Below are 17,170 nucleotides of genomic sequence, written 5' to 3' on the forward strand. Positions count from 1 at the left end.
TTAATTGAATGACTTTAATTAGACTGCTCACCACTCAGGTAATGTAATTGAGGCCCACAATTGATCCATTTGTGTAGGACTGGCATAAAAGGTCTAATACTTTTAGGCTGCAAGGAAAGCAGCCCTACAACCATTTGCGCAGTAATCTATGTGTCAAAGTTCTCATATTAGTACTGGCCCAACAAAGCAAGGCCCAAGTTGGTATGAAATATTTGATTCCACACAAATGAAAACATAAAACTTGGGATGGAATTTTATACATATGCACCTCAACTTCTAATTAGAAAACTAAAAAAAGAAAACAACTCCCACTTCTTTGATAATCAATAAAATTGTTAGCAAATCCGGAATTTTATTCATAATCAATGAACTAGTAGTAATCTGAGTTTAGAAGTCTTGGTATGTTGAAATCGCTTTAGACTTCAGTAATCTGAGTTTAGCATTGAAGATCTATTTTAGGTGAGCAAAACATTTGGTTCTTAAGGATTTTTGAGTTGCTGGTCCTTCTATGTTTAGTTTTTGCTAATATTTGAATATTATAGACGTGCTATTCATTAATATGTTTTTGGTTTTATGTTTTTCAATCCTTTTTTCTAATTAGTTATTTATGATATGTATTTTATCATATTTATTTTTGGTACCACTAAAAATATTTTCTCACTCAATAAGTAAGAAGTTAATTTTTTCCGCCCTATGTTACTAATCTAACCCTCTCAACAATTGTCATTTCCAAGAATAAAATCATTAATTTTTTGGCCATATTGTGGATCTATCTATGACACCATTAACACCTTGTGTTGATTGTATCCCTAATTATCTACCCCTAAGGAATTTGACTAGTCGTATGGCTTATTTTGGGCCAATGATATGTCTCGAACTATTTCTTGTCTTTCTGTTCGATGAAAAACTTTTGAGAGAAACATTTTCTCCTCAATTCTTTTTTGTATTAGTTGGAGAAGACCTGTAACATTTGCTTTAAAACCAAACAAAAGAAGGGAGTATGATTTGATAAAAATTAGAGAATACCATAAAAACATCATCTAAGGGACCGTTAGCGAGTTGATGTTTAGAGGGGAAGAAGAAAACATGAAATTCATCTTACAAATGTATTTCATAACTCCCAAATTCCTCCCTTCATTTTTTGCCATCTAAAACCAACTCGCAAGAACCCTAAGTCTACTTGAATTTTCTCGAAACCCAGATCAAAAGTGGAAAAATGGCGTTTTCTTACATGAGCTTGTTTTTTTTGTCAAAAGTCTACTAATTTTAACAAGTGTGGTTAATGGTTATCATTGGCTCTTTTCAGTTTTTGGCAAAGATATTCTTTTACCAGCAGAGAATTAATTGTTGTGTGAATTGAAAGGGCATTGGTTTTCATTATCTAATTTGTTAAGGAAGTCTTCTTCTTCGATTAATAGATTACTTTGAATTTTCAAAATTATTCTCTATCTCACAATAAGAAAGAGTCACATGGAGTTATGATTCATTATTTTCTTCTGCCTGAATTAAAGAAACAAAGCACAATCAATAAGAGCAACTGATAATAAAGCCAGAATGAGAGTGTATCATTGGACAAAGAATAATAAAATTAAAAAAAGAATTTTTTTGTACAATAATTAAAACATCCTCCTCAATACTTGTTACAAGAATGCCTCTCCCTGTCTTGAAAAGGCTCTATAGCCCTCAAAATCAATTTACAAATGAATGAGGAGAGTCCCATAATGGTGGTTTTAGTGAATGATATAGGTCACCACCAAAGCAAGCAGCATTAGAACACATGCAATCGCTTGGTCAAGTGTTGTACCTGCAAATTGTGAAGTAAAATTTATTACCAAACATTCACTTGCCACCCTCCAATAAATGAACAATACTGATAGAAAGGCATAATATGGATGCATAACAAGTTGGTTATGAATTTTTAATGTTTGTCCAAGATCCGTATCTCATCTTGTACAAAAATGTGTTATTTTATTTACTATTTATCGTGATTGATTAAAAAAATAATTATAATTAAATATTTAACTAATTAATCATAACAAGTAAGACAATGCATATTAGATAAGATATATTCCCATTTTAAACATCATAAATAACACAAAATGTCTTCATATAAAAAAAGAAGGAGGTGTTGTCCATAACCCCTAATTAACCTAACAAATGAATAAAGATTTAAATGATGTTTCATTCCTCATCCTAATTGGTCTACAATACAGAATGGAAGTTAAAAACGATCTTTATCTCTAACAAATAAAACAACATTGATGGTAGTCTATGAGATAAAGAACATGGTGGGTTCGCAATGAAAGAAGAGAAGAATTACCATCACTTGTGGGTGAAGGGGCCGGAACAGGAGATTGTGATGAAGCCACTGACATAAGGGCTGCATAAATAAGGCCAAGGAAGGCAACCACCCTTAATGAAGCACAAGAAACAGCCATGTTTCTCTCTATTTTCCTTTCTTTCTTTTCTTTCTCTCTCTCACACTCCTCTCTCTCTCTCTTCCAAATTTAAGAGAGAAAGGAAAGGAGAGAGAAATCTATATAACAAACTGAAACTTGAAGGAGAAAGATATGAGGGTGGTGAACATGAAGAGCCATATGGGTTCTTTTTATAATGATAAATAATGCATGATTTCGTAGTCAGAGCCAGGTGTACAAATTAAAGGTACCCCGCATGTTAAGGGGGTCCCACATACCAACCAATATGAGGTTTCCATTCCTTTCTGTTTATATTTCAATTCTTTCTTTCTAATAATACTCTATGAAGGATTCTGGGTGGAATAATTTTGAGTTAATTAAATTTCATGAAATAATATTAAAATATTAATTTTATGTTTCGTTTAATTTTTAATTTTAATTTAATGAAATTTTTTAACTGACTTAGAAGATAAGGTGACTTAGAACATAAGGTAGGACATGAATACATCCATGATACTGCCCATGAAAGTTTATTTTAAATATGACATTAATTCCATTTTTAGTTTATTCCATCAAAGGTAGGACACAAGTTTATTTTTAGTTTTTGTGTTTTTTATTTTATCTTTCAAATATGACATTGATTCCAAGCTGTACATTAGGAAGACAGAATGTATGGTATACTATATATACGTCTAATTATAGCAATTAATTATATGAATGAGAGGAAGTTGATTAAATTTTCTTGTGAATGAGAGGAAATTGATTAGTTTTTCTTGTGAATGTGAGGAGATTGATTAGATTTTCTTGTGAATGTGAAGAAATTGATTAAAATTCCTGAATGAGAGGAAATTGATTAATTTTTTCTTCTGATAAACCTATAACAATACTGGAAAGAAAACAAAACGGCTCATAGATGATTTGGGTAATAGTTAGGTGGTGTGGTTAATGTTGTTCTCAACGGAATAAGAATATTCTTATTCTATTTTTTACTATGCCGCCCTTATTTTCTAATCTTTGTTCTTAAATCATAACAATTCTTGGTTGTTCATAGCTAAAAGAAGGTAAGAGAGAGGTAGATGTTGTAGGCGAAAAATAAATGTTGTGAGAAAAAAATATATATTGTTCTTATTTTATAGGGAATTATAATAAATTATAAAATAATGTATGAGACCCAAATAAGAATGAAATTGATGTTCTCTTATCTACCATAATATATACATACGGATGAGTTTAGAGTTGGTTTGTTATTTGAGTTCCAGAAGAGGAGAATAAAAGTATAAGACTTTTCAATCATTTGAGAAGTGTATTTCAAAATCTAAATTTTCCAATTTTCTTCATTTATATCTTAAACTTAAGTACTTAATTCGGAAATGGATTTTTATCCATGCAAAAACAATATGTGTGGAAGGACATTTAACTAAAAAGTTAAATGGAAGTCCTTTGTATTGGGTCATAAAAGATTGATGTTGTGAACCCATTTTTTGTCCGGCCCAAAAAAAGTCTAAACACTTTTTAAATTAAAATAATATATTAACTTCATTTTTATTTATTTTGGTATTTTTCAGAATTTTTAATGAATAAAAATAATAAAATATTTTTATGAAATTTTTATAATTATTTTTAAAATTATTAAATTAATTAAATTTAAGTTAGTAAGAATATCCTTTTACGAGCTTCATTTTCAAAATAAAAAATAAAAAATATAACAAAACAAAATAGTAATAAACAAATGAAGTTTATAAATCTAAGTGATTAGGTTAACCAAAATGCAAAACTAAATTAAATAATTCACAAAAAATGATTTTTCAGAAAATAAAAATAACAACAAAAAAAAACTAGGACCTAGAAACCCACATCCTTTTCCGAGCCCATATCTTTTTTCTATAAGAAAGAGGGAATAAAAGCAAACAAAATAATTTTTTTTTATTTTTTATTTTTTCGAATTTTATTATAAAATAAATAAAAGATAATTAAAAAGATTTTTATTAAATTTTATAATTAAATTCGAATTTATAAAATAAATAAGATAAGTGACATATACTAAATGTCCCTTTTAAATTTCAAATAAACAATAAAATAATTTTGTATTTTAGTTTTTCGAAAATATAATTTTAAAATAATTTAGACATATTCAAAAATATTTTTATTTATTTTTTGTGAATTAATTTGGATATATAAAAATAAATAAATACATAAACCAATTTAAAATGTCTTTTATTAATATCATTTATTAAGTGAAAAGAGAAAGAATTAAAAAATAATAAAACACCAAGTCAAATTTGACTTGGTGGGTGCCTACTATTATGGGATTGTAGGTTAGTGGAGATTATGTTTGTTAGCAATTTACTAGGGTTAAGTTATGGTTAAAAAGCAATATAAATAGAGGGTTTATGAAAGGGTTATTAAAGGACTTTTTCCAAAAAATGTAGAAATTTTTAAATAATTTTTTTTTGCACACACATAGAGAGAAGAGGGAGAGGGAGAATTGAAATTCGCTCTGATCCAGTGTAAGCGAAACCACTGGAAGAACCGTGCACCCGTTCCACAAGCCACTAGACAGGTCTTCATCATGTTGCTTCTGTTGACTAGAAACTAGAGCCAATCAGCACTTGACACGTGTGCAGGTCTACACTTGCACGCATAGATGTGTGCACACTGAAGCGAGGCCTCTACCAAGCATTTATTCCCATTGCGGTCGTGCTTATTGTCAGGACTGCACACCCGCAGATCTCCTCCATTCATCTGAGGGTGCAAACGTCAGCTCATACGCACCACCACACGGAATCAATACTCCTTTTGTAATGATCCAGTATAGTCAAATCCACTGTGAGACCAATGCATCCATCCTCTCCAGCCAACCATTGACCGACAAGTAACGAACGTCCAAGTCAACCACTTTAGCCTCTACATGTGTGCAACATAGGTAATCCTCATCCGCATAGGATCACAACCCTAATAGGTTTGTTATTTTTCTCTCTTTTGTTTATATTTGTATTAATTTATGCAACTCAACCATAATTCTTTAGTAAATAATTTTTTACACCTTTTTAAATATATCTCAGAAACTCAATGACATAAATAAAATAAAATAAAATAAAAATTATTTTTTATATGGATAATAGTAACAACAAAAAATAGATAAAAAATCATTTTAATATTACTAACAATTAACAAACTTTTTTATGACTTTTTAGCAATTAATTAAATTGTTTACTTTCGGTAAATAATTAGAATTATAATTAACAAAAATTTGAACATTTTTTCAAAAAAACAAGTAAAATATGACATTATCATAAGCGCTTTTCAAAAAATAAAAAAATAAAATAATCATCTTCTCAAATCATCTTCGAAAGGTCGCGCCACGTCAAATCTTTTCAATCGATTAAATCTTAAAATTGATTAAATTCTATTTTCTTAATTAAATAATTAACCAAATAAAAACTTCTTTTCAATAATAAACAAAACTTGCAAAATATATATTTTTGACTAAAAAATATATTTTCTTTAATTAAAATACACCCAACCAATAAACATTTTTCTACTTAAAGAACCTCGTAAGTCTTGATCCCCTTAATAGAGGTACGTAGGATCAAAGACAATCTTGTGAGGCACAATAATAAAAATAAATAATTTTTTTCTTTTTAATAATTAGTTAATTAATCAAATAACTTAATAAAATAATAATAATAATAAGTCATATATTTTAATGAAGGGTACCACTTAAGGCAGGCGGGTAGGGTTCTAATACCTTCCCTACCTCGTAACCGACTCCTGAATCTGGATATCAAAAATCCAAAAGCCTAAGATAATTGGGCTTAAAATATTTTTCTACATTTTTAACTATAAAATGTAGTGGCGACTCTAAACAAAGTCGTGCAGCCAAAAATCGGGGCGTGACAGCTGGCGATTCCACTGAGAATTTTTTTGAGAGAGTCCGACTCATAATCAATATAATGTGTGACTGTTTATTTATCATTATTATCATTATTTTTTATTTGGTTGATTAGTTAATTTTCATTAATGTTGCATGCTTAATTAGTAGTTGTTTGTATAAATATGAATTACATGCTTAATTATTAATTGAATTACATGCTTAATTATTACTCATATGTATAAATATGAGTTATATGCTTAATTTTAATTGTATATATAAATATAAAAATTGCATGCTTAATTATTAATATGAATTATATGCTTAATTTTAATCATATGTATAAATATGAAAATTTTATGTTTAATTATTAATTGTATGTAAAAATATGAAAATTGCATACTTAATTATTAATTGTATGAATTACATGCTTAATTTTAAATTATATGTTATAAATATGAAAATGACATGCTTAATTAGTAGTTGTTTGAATTTTATACTCAATTATTAGCTGTAAGTAGAGATATATGTTACATGCTTAATTATTAATTGTATAAATTACATGCTTAATTAAAAATTATATGTTGTGTATATGAATCATATATGCATTATGTATTGTTTTTGTTATTATGTGATATATAATTTATACATTTTAGGCACACATATGCCCTACACCCGAGTATTAGTGATACCTTTTGGATAGAAGGGACACTAGCCTCACTGGTTGTGGTCTTTGTCGCTTCTAAGTGTTGGTGATATGGACTACTCATATTTTATCTCTTATTATAAGTTAGCCCCTAGAGCCGATCTCATATTTCTAACATCATAATATTTGTGCTTCTCTATTCGAGAGAGATGAAATATGAGAACTTTTATAAGGTGTATAGAACTTGCCAATGACGTCCATTGTATGTTAGAACCTTGTCCTAGGACGTTATACTTGTTGTAAATTTCGTGATGTATTGTAATGTTTGTATTATAGCATATTGTTTGGAATTTTGTCATGTAAAATAAAAATCATGTAAAATATCACACCCTTGAGGGGAATTCCTATTCCCATAACAAGGAGATTATCATAAAAATAAATACGCCAATTTATTTTGGCCCTAACCTAGCCTGAACGATAAAAATAAGAGAAATATAATTTAATATATATATATATATATATATATATATATATATATATATATATATAACATGCTGCTAACCAAGAAAATCCTTCTACTGACCCTCCTTCTCGACCCTCGTTTCATACTGAATCATGTTCCTCTAACTCCACTCCTTCCAATATGATGATTATGAACGAGTTGTTTTCGCTTCGAGTCTACATCACAAATATGATGAATGCTCTTGATACGACAAATTATCAAGTCAAAGAAGAGCTTCGACGTTTGTCAAACCGATTGGATTACATGGACTTGGATGCTCAGTGGGCTGATCCAGATTCTTAGGAGTAGTGGTCTAGGATTTTACTTAAGTCATTTTTTGCTCTTCCTATTGTCGTTGTTTCAAAACTATTGTTTTATGGATCTTATTTGCTATCTTAACTTTTTTTTAATGTATGAACTACATTTTAACTACTTTTAAATGCTATGTTATGACATGTTGATTATCTTCTAGCATTTGATATGATTCAAAAATTCATACTGCTATTTTTATAAGAATTTATGACATTGGCTTTTCAATAAGTCAACCTATATATATATTGTTACCCTTTGCTATATATATTTGTCTATTGTGTTGGACAAACTAGATTTTCTTCTTTTTGATGAAGTCAAAATGGGGAGAAAAGTTGAAGTTGTGTATTTTTATGTCAAAACATTTCAGGCACATACAATAAAACAAAAGGAGAGCATACTTCATATAGCATACTTCATATGTTGAATCACAAAAAAATTGAAATCTCAAACTTTAAAGGATGTTGGTTTGTCATCATCAAATAAGGGGAGAATGTGAAGAATATCTTGCTCCTGACCTTGATATGGTTTTGATGAAGACATCAAGATCACAAAAATAAGAAAAAGAAGAAGAAGATGATGACATATAAGATTCAAGCTTCAAGAATTTATAGATTAAGTCTTCATTAGGTACTTTTATCATTTTCTCAAATTATATATTAGTAGTAATCCACAAAGAAATTAAAACTATTTTAAAAAGAATTGGATAAGTCTTGATAAAATGTCAACAATGCTAAGTAATGACTTACTTGACATGAGTTATAGGATACTAGGTCTGGGTAATAGGTTACCTGAATAGTATGGTAGTTGGTAACGTGTTACTTGAACTACGTAATAGGTTACCTAACTAAGAAAACAATTACAAAATATAAGTGACACTATGTAACCGATTATTACTATGTATTAATCGATTATCACTTTGGACATAAGCTTTTGGTAATCGATGACACAGCCGTGATAATCGATTACCCATAGTTGTTGGAAACCAAATTTTCAAATTTTAATGAAAAAATTTCATCCAAAGTGAAAGTGTTTCATTCCAATCGTGTCTCCTTTTCATGGAATCAGTATAAAATTCTCTGTGTACTCTTCTTCTTCTACTATATTCTTGTGGTTTTATTATTGGTTTACTTGGTTGATTTCTCCATCAATATTCTGCTGCACAAACACTTTGATATTAAAGTAGAAAAATTGGTCATTTCTCCCAACAACTAATTCACTCCCATTCTTAGTTGTCATCTAATACTTACACCATTAGCTCTTTAGCTAAATCATTTAGCCTACAATGTCCCCAAAGAAATCAAATTCTTTTTCACATCAGGTATGTGCCTAACCACACATAACGTCTTCACTACACCATCATCTATCACAATTCTTATTTCTCTCATGACAATAATTCCACATGCTTTATTATTTCCAAGATACGCGAAACTAAAATTGTATGTCCTGTATGTGGTGAACCGTTCTCTGTTTGGCGTGATGTGGTTGGAACAACTAGTGTAAATTATCCACTCATTTTCATTATGATTTGATGATACAAATATTAGATCAACTTCACTATTGTAACCAAAGTCATCTTTCCGTGCCACTCTTTTCTGATGTAGATACTCCATCTTTCCCCACCGGCTTGCTAGGACTCCATTCATTAGGATAATCCTTTTTGTAATGCCCAACCTGTTTGCACTTATAGTACGCTACTGGTGTCTATCCCTCGAATTTAGTCTTTTACCTTTGGCAGAACCTCCTATGCCTATCTCCTCTGACGTGTTTGGCTCTCTTTCACATACAGACCATCACCCAAAGACCCTTCTCCGACATTCTATCTTCTTTGAGTGTGAGACATAAGTGCAGATGTGATATCATCCAATTTGATTAAATCTTTCTCGTACATATATTTTGTTAGCAAGTTTTCATAGGAATTTGGCAAAGAACACAATAATATTATAGCTTTGTCCTCATCATCAACCTTCACATCAAGTTTCTACAAGTCATTGAGCATTTGATTAAAAGTGTTGAGAAGTTGTTGCAAATTAGCACCCTCCTGCATCTTCAAGCCATAGAGTCTTTATTTCAAATACAACTTATTTGATAGAGACTTAGACAATAACTACTTCTACAATGTCTCCCATGCCTCTGTTGGTGACGTCAAATCCATAACATGATACATAACCTCCTATAATAGACAAAGTCATATGATTCTCGCAACCTTGTCCTTCAACTCTTCCCGATCCAGTTGATCCATACCATCTGATTTATTCCCATGTAGCGCCTTTTATAGACCTTGTTGGGCCAACACATCCTTAACCCTCCTTTGCCACAATCCGAAATTTACAAGTTCCATCGATCTTCACCACCTCAAATTTGGCACCCGAGTTAAGAGCGTTCTGTTACCAGTTGTTGGGAACTAGAAAGAAATCAAATAGTAAAAGAGTATAGAGAAAAGAGAATAACATTGGAGAATTGATAACGAGGTTCGGCCAATTGGGCTACATCCTTGAGAGCGTTGAGAGTCTTCCACTATGTATTATTAGAGAATAAGGATTTGTGTTTGATTATTCTTCTACCTTATTACGTTAGGTTTACATAACATAAATATATAGCCCTCTACCCCAACCCATTTACATCAGCCCAAGCTCATAACTTGTATTGATGTTATCTAGAGAATATGAGTCATTGCACAATAATATGTAAACCTATAACAAAAAAATTCAAATAGGTAGATATTCAAATTCATAATTCATAATCTACTCCAAATTCACATAAACGAATAACCTTAAGTATTTAACATATTCAACATCTAAAGTGAAAAACATATATCAATCCAAAAGTATCGCTTAACAAACACGAAGTATAAATAAATGACACAAGTTCACAACTCAGTCTACAAAACATATAAATTTGGAGTTTTAATATTTAACACATACGAGTCAAAGTTGTTTCATATTGAAGTTCCATTTGTTCACCATTTGAGCCTGAAACTTGACCAACATTTTCTTCATCCAGGTTTACATTCTCCATGGGGTTGAGTTGTGCATCATCATCATCTTTTAAGTTTAATTGATCTACAATAATGTCATTTTTCATACAGGTTAGCAATTATTTACAATGAACACTCAATCACTAGAAAATAAAAGACATATCATTGTCATCAAGTGATGGTTAGATAGAAATATTTGAAAGGTCATTTTTTAAAGCCTCAATTTCTTCAACAATTAGGAATGGTGGTGAGTCTTCCAATATAAAATGAGAATGATCCTCAAATGTTTCAAAATTTATTGGGTCATAATTTTGATGCCTCAAGTGGCTCCTACATTTATTGATTTCATCATATACAAACATAAATACATGCTACATATGAATATATAAAGAAAGACAACTAATGTCATCTTTTGAATAAAATGGTAATACATTTGTTGTAGCCTCAAGTTGTAACGAACAAAAACAAGATCATTAAGTTTTTTATGCTCCAACCTATTTCTTTTCTTGGTATAGAAGTTTATAAACACACTCCAATTCTGCTCACAATCGCAAGCACTACATGTTTGACTTAGAACGTAGATTGTCAACCTTTGCAAATTTGGTGTACGACATCCATAAGTTTCCCACCATTGATCTAAAACATTGCATGGAATTTAACTCATCATATTGTTTAATATTAAACATTTAAGACAATTAATAATAAACATTTAAGACAATTACCAAATATGAAAGACTATTTATACCTGCCATCACTATACTTAGTTCACGTATAGAAGTTGGTCTTCCAAAATCTAGCTAAACATCTTTATATATCCTCATCTCACTAGTCAGCTTATCTAGAAAATCAAGATCTCCATGAGCATGTTTCTCAAAAACATCCAAAAGGTCGGATGTTGTGAACTTATGTTTTTCAAATTCTTCAATATTGAAGAAACATTGTGAGTTGAGCCAATACCCAACAACATGGAGATTTCTTTTTAATTGTGAGTCCCACCGACTATCCATAATTTCCAAATAAGGCTTTATTTTCGTCTTGTTTCTTTGAAACCTTCCCTCCATCTCATGTCTAGCTTTAAAGAATGCTTGATAAAAAACACATTGCATGCTTATCCTCACTATCAACAATGCATAACACGTGAACAAGTGGCATAGTAATTTTAATAATGTCAGCACATTGTTTGCAAAAGTTTGAATCTAACACTTGTTTCATGCATTTTTTGCCTTAGCATATTTGGAATAAGTTGAACTTGTCCATTCTGTAGATGTTACAAGAGCTCTACGAGCATCCTTTTGGGCCAAGATCCTTTGCAATACAATTAAGTTAGTGGCAAATTGAGTTGGACCTAGACGGAGTATTTCTTTCTCATGAGTGAATTGTCTCGTTAGATACAACAGATGATAATGATTAATTTAGGTATTTGGTAATGTTTGCAGCATGTGATACTGTATTGGTTACCTCTAGTAACTTTCCATTCTCTTGAAACATCAAGTTAACAAAATGAGCTACACATTGAGACCAAAATAGACGAGGAAACTCTTTCTCCAATAACCTGCCAGCAACAACGTAATTAGTAGCATTGTCTATAACAATATTAACAATGTTCGCAGGACCGACATACATCACTACCTCCTTGAAAAGCTTGAACAAAAAATCTGCAGATTTGGAAGCATGTGAAGTCTCAACAAATTTTATGAACACATTTCCTTAAGGATAATAGACGAAAAAATCAATAAGAGTTTATCTACTACATTCAGTCCAACCATATTCCAAAAGTGTGCATCCAGTTTTCTTCCAAATTGATCGAATATCATTTATATGTTTTTTCACATCTTCAACCCACTTGTTTAGCAAATGACCCACAACACGATAATAGTTGAGACCTTTATAACTTGGACTCATGCTATAAATGACATCAATCATGGGTTGATAATATGCTGAGTTAGTTTCATTAAATGGCACGGAAGCATCAATCATCCATTTGGAGATGACAATGTCACATTTATTCATCACTTCTTTAGTTTGTAATACACTTTTTAAAGTGGGATGATCACCAGGAGTTATTCTAGGCATAAAGTAAGAGTCTAAGTGACATTTCCCTTTTTGAGATGTAGATGTGTGAGGTGCTTCAATTGGTTCAGTATGCAATAAATCATTAACTCCATCTCAATGATTACTTTTGTTATATTCATCTTCTACTTTCTTTTTCTTGCTCCTCATTTCATCAATTGATTTATTAATTTGGTGTTGAACATCTGCTGACACTTTCTTGCACTTTTTAACTTGTCATTTTAAGCCATCCAAATAAGACTTAAACCAAATAATGTCACCCCCTTGATATGTTTCATACAATAAAGACACAAAAGCATGGTTCTTCCATTATCCGCAACAATTTATTTGCAATGTGCTCAAGCCTGATCTGATTTCACTCTATTGATACTTATAAATGTATTTCACGTGGATACTTCTTGTGATATTGGCACTTTTGGTTCAGTAGATTCATTTATGGACAAAAGTTATAAGATAATAAATACACTATGAAATAGAAATATGAAGAAAGTGAATAGAAATAAGCAGAAAGTGAAAGTGAACTAAGCAATGTAGTAACCATATGCCAATTTCATAATTTATGTAACCCAAAATAAGCCATATGACATACTAGTCATATGCCAATTTACAATGCATTGAAATAAGTAGAAATACTACAATCTAAAAAGTGCAATACTGCGATAAGCCATATGCCAATTTATAAAGTGAAATAAGCAGAAATAGAAATAAGCAAAAAGTGCAATATTGCAATCTACAATGCAACAACCATATGCCAATTTTAGTAACCCAAAATTTCTGAATATCATTACTAGAATTTCAGAATTTATACTACAATATCACAACCTCAGAACATCAAATAGGAATTTCAGAAATTATATTACAAATATAATGTAGAATTTTAGAACTTATATTAACAAAACATAATTAATAAATATCTCGAATACAATCTCATCTGAGTCTCCAATTTTGGTATGTTCCCTCAACATTCAGAAAGGGTCACCGGGGATATATTTAACAAAACAAAATTAACAGCAACAATTTATACTAACAAAACATAATGATAATTGAGTTTATGGGAGCAACTCATTTTTTATTGGATCTGAATTTGGGATGAATACTTGGTGGTACATGATGATCGAAAAAATCCCAATTCATTGAACACATTATGTAAATGGAAATTTATATGGAAGATCTTGGCTCATCAGAAATGCTTACCTTAGTAGACGACTTGAGAGACGACAAAAATCAAAACGGATGAAGAGTGAAGACCGGAAACGAACGTGAAACACCGAAAATGACCGTGGAACACCAGAAATCTTGAAGCTTCAAGAGTGAAGACCGTGAAAGTGAAGAAGGGAGAATGGAGATAAAAGTGAAGAAGGGAGAGTGGAGATGTACGTGAAGAAGGGGGGAAACTGAAATAGTGATACATGAAAGTTGAAACCCTTAATTTTAATTTTTTGCCCTTAATGAAATGAGGTCGTTTTGGCTCGTTTTTTTAATGTAATAATCAACTAGTTAACCATTTTTGCAGAATATCAGCTGGTTTTGGCCGGTTTCCACCAGTTTTGATGCATGTCTAACACAACAATTGTCCTATAATGGTAAGGGTATGGTATGCCAATTTTCCAGTCAAACTAGCTGATACGGTCCGGTTTCATTAACATTGGACTCAAGCATTTTAAACAAATGAATATTATTGCTTGGAACATTAGAGGAGCGATTAATATGAGAGGGTGTAGGTTTATTATTGATATGGTGAAAAATCACAAGCCATATATATTTTTATTATTGTTGAACCTCATTGTCAATTCTCAAAGGTTTCTAGATTTTGGATGGGCCTGGGCTTTGAACTTGTTAGTGTGTTAGAGGATAGAGGTTTCGTAGGTGGATTTGGATGCTTTTTAGAGACCAAAAACTATTTAAAATCCTCATCCATAATGTTCACATGTAGGTTATAACTTTTAAAGTTTCAACTCTTAACTAGGGTTGGATGTGTAAGTGTTCTTTATGCAACCCTATTTATGCAGGAATACAATTACTTTGGTCCTATGTTTCTAATATTAATCACTCTATTTCTCTACCTTGGATCCTAGTAGGTGATTTAAATGAAGTTATTTTTCCTTCTTAAGTTTCTGGTGGCGATTTCCTTAACTCAAGAGCTAATCATTTTGCAAATGTTCTTAATAATTGTAATTATTGAATTTATTCAAGTGTGAAATCTCACATTGGATATATGGAGAGGAGTGAAAGAGTTTGTAAATAGAAAAAACTCATGGAACTAATGCCTTAAGATTTTGATTCAAGACGTGGTGTCTCAGTGCTCTATACTCTTCCCATACCCTGGTATCAATGAAACTCCCCGATGGCTGGAGGCTCACTGGTCGTAGTCTGGTCTAGCAAGTTGTATTAGAGTCAATGGTTCGACTAAGACATGGTGGACTTAAGGGGAGTCATACTACAAAATGTATGGTACTCACACTTGAGGAGGAGATTGTTAGGTTTATTCAACTGTGAAGTCTCAAATTGGATATGCGATGAGGAGTGAAAGAATTTACAAGTCGAAAAGACTCATGGAACTAATACCTTAAGGTTTAGTTTCAAGACGTAGTGTCTCACTTGTGGCTCTACACTCTTCCCATAACCCGATAACAATGGAACTTGCTGGTGGTTGGAGGCTCCCTGGTTGCAGACTAGTCCAACAATAATCTTTGGGATTTGGGTGCAACATGTTGTCGATTTACTTGGTTCATATCTCAAGGCGGGGGCATCGTAGTGTCTAAGAGACTCTATCGAGATCTTGCTGCTAAGGATTGGCGCTTCATGTTCTAGGAGGTAATTGTTGAGTACTTACCAGTGTTATGAAACCCGAGCCGGACGTCAAACCAGCAGAGGTCCCGTATTAGGTTTAACCGGTTTAAACGGTTAAACCGTCCGGTCTGACCGGGTGATTTCGTACATAATTAATAATTTTTATTTATAAATATATAGTTATATATAAATGTAAAATTTTATATAATTAATAATTATGTATAATTATAGTGAAATAATACTTTTTAATCTTTTTTTGGACCGTAGTAAAACAAACTTCCCGGGTTAATCTGGTTTAAACGGGTTTAACATGGTCGGACCGGATTTTTTCCGGTTCAAAGCGGTCCAACTCTCATTCAGTTAAGACGGCAAACCAGAGCCGTTTTCAAATCCGGTCAGACCGTCCGGTCCAGTTCTAACAACAATGGTACTTACCCTATTGGCACTCTAACCACACTCCTTGTCTGATTCATTTTGGTGGTTTTGAGCAACGGAAGATAAGTCAACCTTTCGGGTTTCATGTTGTTTGGTCAACCTATAAAAGCTTCTCTAATGTTGTTAGGGCAGCATGGAGAAAGGGAAGTCTATTTATTGTTCTGGCCCTAGATGAAGTTCAAAAAGGAGCCTTACTTTTTTAACTCCACCATTTTCAGAAATATCTTCCGTAATAAACAAAAGGTGCTTAACCGCTAGAAAGGTATCCAAAAATCACTTGAGCAGGGAACTTCTGGCACTTTGCAACAGTTAAAAATAAGCTTTTGGAGGAGTATGAACAATTTCTCATCACTGAAGAGGTTCTTTGGAAAAGAATCTAGAGAAAATTGGGTGAGGTGCAGAGATAGGAACAAAGCTCTTGTTTCTTATTCCTAAAATGGAATCTCCAACTAAATCTATGAAGGTCCAATCGTTTTAGCCTTTGTAATGTTGCTTACAAAATAATTACCAAAGTCTTGGTAAATATATTGAGAACTTTTCTCAATCTTCTTATTGGATCTCTTCAAGCTTTGTATCTGGTCACAATGCTTCTGATAATGTTATTGTGTCTTAACAAGCTTTTCATTACGTGAGAAACACTAAGACTAGAAAGAGCCTGCTTGCAATGAAAATTGACAAAGAGAAAGCTTAGGAGAATATTGACTAAGATTTCTTGGATATAACTTTGTAGCACTTTGGTTTCCAAATCCAAGTTATTTATTTAATTATTTGTTGTGTTAGAAGCTCTAATATCACCATCCATTGGAATGGCAATCGTCTAGACAGTTTTACTCCCTCTTGTGTATGGATAAACTTTCACTATTTATTCAGAAAATGGTGGAGGAGAAATGTTGGAAACCTCTCATCATTTCTCAATGAGGTCCTCCTATACACATTCTCTCTCTCTCTCTCTCTCTCTCTCTAAATTTCTTTGTAGAACCTTTATTGCTCATAGTAGAAGGGAGAATATTGTAGAGCCTCTATTCCTCATATCAGGGTTTGAATATTATCTCTTGGGAGAAGATTACGAGATCTAAAACTCTTTGAGGCTTGACAATCCATGATTCTCGAAGAAACAATATGGCTCTGCTATGTAAATTGATTTGAAAATTTT

At 31.7% G+C, this 17,170-nt stretch overlaps 2 long non-coding RNA genes across 2 annotated transcripts; both read right to left on the minus strand.

The window, feature by feature from the left end:
* On the minus strand, positions 267-15,471 carry LOC109344347. The gene is made up of 3 exons (XR_002107316.1): positions 15,343-15,471; positions 7,055-7,067; positions 267-276 (listed from the first exon to the last, which is right to left on the minus strand). It is a non-coding gene; the product is annotated as an uncharacterized LOC109344347 (long non-coding RNA).
* Positions 1,547-2,594, minus strand: LOC109344346. The gene is made up of 2 exons (XR_002107315.1): positions 2,321-2,594; positions 1,547-1,804 (listed from the first exon to the last, which is right to left on the minus strand). It is a non-coding gene; the product is annotated as an uncharacterized LOC109344346 (long non-coding RNA).

Source organism: Lupinus angustifolius, chromosome LG03 (assembly GCF_001865875.1).
Source record: "Lupinus angustifolius cultivar Tanjil chromosome LG03, LupAngTanjil_v1.0, whole genome shotgun sequence".
Taxonomy (NCBI): domain Eukaryota; kingdom Viridiplantae; phylum Streptophyta; class Magnoliopsida; order Fabales; family Fabaceae; genus Lupinus; species Lupinus angustifolius.